Below are 4776 nucleotides of genomic sequence, written 5' to 3'. Positions count from 1 at the left end.
CGACTAAGCCGCCATTAATTGTGGACAACGAGAACAAGAAATGCGGAGTTATGATTTAAAACACAAGGCAACCTAAGCTCTCTAGGTTGTTTTCGTTGCACGTATTGTATTCACCAAAGAATTCCGAGATTCCCTCTTCGAAAATATTTCCCTTCAGTTGACGTGTTTGTGAAATACTTGAAATTCGACTTCACCTCTGTTCGCAGGGTAAATTCGACTTGATTGGAGAGCAAAGGACTGTCAGAGCAAAGACGACTGGAAGAGAAGCAATTATGAGACACACCGAAGCTTCGATAAGTACAAGAGACACTGGTTTCAATGTTGTATTCAAAGGACAAACATATTGAAAAGTTAGTGTTTTGTTTTATACCTTCTTGTTACCAAACTTCTGGAACAAAAACAGTTCCCTCAACCTGAATAAATGAAGATTGTCTTATTAAGAGTTATCAAATCAAAGTGTCTTGGTTTAAAAAATCACGAAATAGCGTAATGATCTAGCTTGACAGTTAATTCCTTCATGGTGGTACACGTACTGTTAGAAGAACTACAGTTTGAAAAGCTCACTTCAGTCTCCATTATAAATAAGAAAAACAGGTTGCTCCTTTTTAAATATTACAAAGAATGGAGCGATTTGAAGTGTTGCAAGACTTGTACTTCATGAGCATACAATTTCAAGTTAAGATTGACTAATTCAAATTGAATTTTATTTCATTCTAATGCAATAATTAAAAAATTAAACGAGACTTACCTGGAAGTTGGAGTTTGATTGTAATTCTACCGAGCCGTGGAGTCAGAGGGGGATTACGTGAGATTGCGCGACCTGCCAGCTCAGCTCAATATTTAAAAACCTGCCGTATGGTCACACCCCAATAATAGGGCGGGGCAATGTGCTCGGTTCATTGCATGCACAACCACTAGGGTGGGCACGTAATCCCCCTCTGACTTCCCGGCTCGGTTGAATTACAATCAAACTTCAACTTCCAGGTAAGTCTCGTTTATTTTTTTAATTCTACCCCACCGTTACGTCATCCAGGGATCACGTGAGATTTTAAAGCAGACGACAGAGAATGTCCAACAGCCCACTATCGTACAAACGTTGTAAAGCGTATTTAATGACAACATACTATAAATGCTGTAGGCTTTTTTCCTACCGAGCATGCACACTCTTAATTCAACTCAGTCAAGTTTAAGTAAGCTTGAGCCATAGTCACACCCGTGAGTATCAGTTCAGTTCAGTTCAGTTCAGTTTTTCAATCGGTTTGTTATAATACTTGCTAAAAGTGGAAGCACGTGACCAACCACCAGCTGATAAAATCTTGTCTAAAGAAACCCCTTTAAAATTGGCTGCACTTACTGAAGCTGACCTAGTACTATATGCACTAAAGACATCAGTGTCAATACCGGAATGGCTCAATACCTGTTTGATCCATCTTCTTGAAACCGCTTGATATGATTGTAGGTATGAATCATCGATATCTCCAAGAGATAAGTGCCCCTGAGAGCGGAGGGTAGAATAAACTGGCTTTAACAGTTTAGTGAATACTCTGGGTGCACAAGCAAGACCATTTGGCAGGTATGTGTACTGATAGAGTTTACCTCGCCAAGAAAATTTTAGGAATTTGTGGTATTTTATATCGACATGAACTGAGTAGTATGCATCGTTTATGTCCACTGACTCACAACAACCTGGCTTCATCATTTGTAGAGCTGATTTCAGTGATTCCATTTTAAAATGGTGATAAGCTACATGTTCATTGAACCTCTTCAAATTTAATATCAACCGGTGGGACTCACCTGGTTTTGGTCTCACAAAGATTGTTGATACAAATTCCCTAGTTTCATGGCAACTTGGAACTATTACACCCTTTTCCAGCAGTCTCTTGATGTGTCAATAAAGCCCGTTTCAACATTTGAGAATTTTATCTCTTTTGGATGCTTCATTTGATGTGGGGTGTTACTCTTAAATTCTATTTGACACCCTTTTACAAAATCCAGCATATTGCGGTCAGATGAAATTGTTTCCCATTGGTTAAGGTAATAGTGAATTCTGCCAGCCTTAAATGGTAGTGCTTGTGCGACACTGAACTCATAAGCAGTGGAACCCACCTGAGACACGTGGTCTACTTCTGGGCTCTCCCCTCCTCCTTTTTCTTCGGAGGATATGGACTGTTCCTCGGGCTACTTTGCCATTTCTGTTGATGGGTCTGGAATCTCCATCCAGACCGTTGACCATTTCTTGAAAATACGGTCGTCGGAAATCGTGGCCACTTGAACGATTCGGCCTCATGTGTTTCCCATTGGGGTCTGTCAATTTATTGCCCATCTTGTTGGTTGTGATGATATCTTTGATTTTTTGGGGAAGGTCATCCCCAAAAAGGTTTTCTGTTAGTTCTATCTGTTCTGAACAGATTTGCTGATAAGACCTATTGAGGTCTGGTTTAATATTTAATGAGGTCACGGCGTCTTTGATAAAGGTCACAGTTGGCATGTTTTATCAGTGCAATCGCATCAAACAGTGATTTTGTCGCTTCATTGAGCAACCTCTTTGATTGATCTTTTGACTCTAGGAACTTATCAGTGAATTCCACCAAGAACGTCGTTGGTTTCAACAACGTAGTTTGGATTTTTTGGAGTTTAAGATCTCGACTCCGAGTTGCAGGGCTTATCTTTGCCCAGATCTCTGGGTTTACTTTCGTTCCCACTAGTTTCTCACAATTCTTGGGTCTAGTATACTGCGTATGTTTCTCCTTCAACTTGTCATCAGCAAGCTTTGATGGTGCCATTTTGTTTACAATGGCGGCCAGCTTTTCATATACCAGAGGTCCACACTTCTCCTCCAGATCGTACTCCTGAACAATTGCTCCGAGAATTTCGTTTTTCTCGCCAAGCGATAGACTGCCGAAAAATTTCTCTCTGGGGTTATCGTGAGGTCGACTTGTGGCAAGTCTAGCCAAGCGAGGGCTCTGGCGGGGAACTGGATTGCTGAATAAGTGAGTTAATATCTCCCTCAACATCGCTCACAGTACCTGAGTCGCTCAAAGTATCACCGCTAACGCGGGAGCGCTTTGCTTGCTTTTATCTCCTCCGAGTCAGACATGTCGTCGCTATCTGAGATTGCTGACCTTTTCCTACTAGCTTTCTCTTCAAGTAAAATATTCGTAAGCTGATCGAAACCAGCTTTCATTGTTGCTACTAATGTGCCGTGTAAAGAAGACTTCGGTGAGTCGCCAGTTGCTGATGTCGGCTCAGATACAATTTTGGCGCCATTTATACAGTCCGCTTTTTCGCTGGAGCATGTACTCGCCGTATCCTGCTCGTCATGCCTGCCTTTTTGCTTTCGCTCGGCTTTAGGCTTTTCAGTCACTTTACTGCTCTTAGGCCTGGTGACTTAAAAGTTTGTTTCATTTACTTCACGACTGGGAATTTTCCCCTTTTTGCTGACAATTTCTGGCTCTAGGGAAACGGCGTCAGGTTCTCCCACGATGTCTCCTAAATCTGTACACACTGTATCGCCGCTTGTGGTTCTTTGGTGATTTCACCAATATCGACCACGCTTAAATAAAAGCGCCCGATAAAACTTCTCCGCCCTCACGGTATAGCTTTTGTTGCCGTAATATTCTCCTCAATTTCGAACAGACAGGGAGATGAAATAACACCCCTGATTGCTTCGCTGAGCAAGAACGCATTGAGCTGAGCTGGCAGGTCGCGCAATCTCACGTGATCCCTGAATGACGTAACGGTGATGTAGAATCACAGATTGATCTATCAGTGGTTTAAACTAACTTTCAAGTGAAACCATAGTATCCATATTTAGAAATGTAATTTCAGAGCTGACAAATAGTTTCTAGCACTCTAATTGTTTCCCCAGTTCATTGTTTGATGTTACATGCACCATGCTAGCCAGTCATACAAAACATGACTGTACTCCCACTGCAATAATTTGAAATGCCCTAGTTCAATATATTGCAATGCATCTCAAATCTTGGTATACTACATAATGCTATGCTCTGAAGAACTGCCCATTGACTTGAGCTGACCAACTTTTGGCTCCAGGTGACTAGGAAATGACGCTAGTCGCTTAGCCGGGCATCAAATGAAAACCTCAGTAAGCAAAACGGAAAACTACATTATAACACAATGGTTAGCTTCGGTTCATTGTTTTTATAAAGCACAGCTTGGAATTATTCTTTTGTGCGAGACTGGAAGAACAATACTACATCACAGATTCGTCTGTTGATCTTCCACGGTATCTGTCCTGATAAGTTTTTGTCATTCAGCTCTCGATGACAAGCAGAAAATATACAGACCAATAAATAGAGTTGTCTTATTACTTGCATAATGAATACTATGAACAAATTCATTTATTTGGATTTTCTTGGGCCACCAATGATTCTTAAGGTTTGGACACCCATGCTGAAAGAGCTCCCAAAGAGCTCCCTGATATTTTCCTTGGACCACAGCCTTGCTACAAAAAATGTAAGCCTTCCTTGAATTAGCAAAAGATCAACCCGATGAAAGCAGGATGTAATTGAAAGGGAGATGCTATCTCTCCTACCAAGTTGGCTTACCATGTACCTCATCATTTATTTATTCACTGGACTGCTGAGGGACAGGTACTATAAGTGTTCCTACTGACAATAAATAAAATTATTGTTTGGATCAAGCTGGATGGGGTTTGAACATCTTTCTCAGAGCAGATGTGATATTATAGTTCATTTGGCCTTTTCCTTTCATGCATTAAACTTGGGGTTAGATACAGTAAATGAACTTAAAAAG

The 4776-nt window shown here is 41.0% G+C and overlaps 1 protein-coding gene across 1 annotated transcript in view; it reads right to left on the bottom strand.

Moving 5' to 3' along the window:
- Positions 1–1904: 1904 nt before the first annotated feature.
- LOC138013503 (NLR family CARD domain-containing protein 3-like) overlaps positions 1905–4776 on the bottom strand; it is a 47486-nt gene continuing 44614 nt past the window's right edge. Inside the window, exon 6 of the mRNA XM_068860591.1 lies at positions 1905–4776. This exon is cut by the window's right edge and continues 5519 nt beyond it. The gene's annotated coding sequence lies outside the window, so the exon portion shown is untranslated.

The sequence above is a fragment of the Montipora capricornis genome, chromosome 8, assembly GCF_036669925.1.
Source record: "Montipora capricornis isolate CH-2021 chromosome 8, ASM3666992v2, whole genome shotgun sequence".
Classification (NCBI taxonomy): Eukaryota; Metazoa; Cnidaria; class Anthozoa; order Scleractinia; family Acroporidae; genus Montipora; species Montipora capricornis.
The sequence above is the reverse complement of the archived record's forward strand: the minus strand, read 5'-3'. Positions and strand labels throughout refer to the sequence as shown.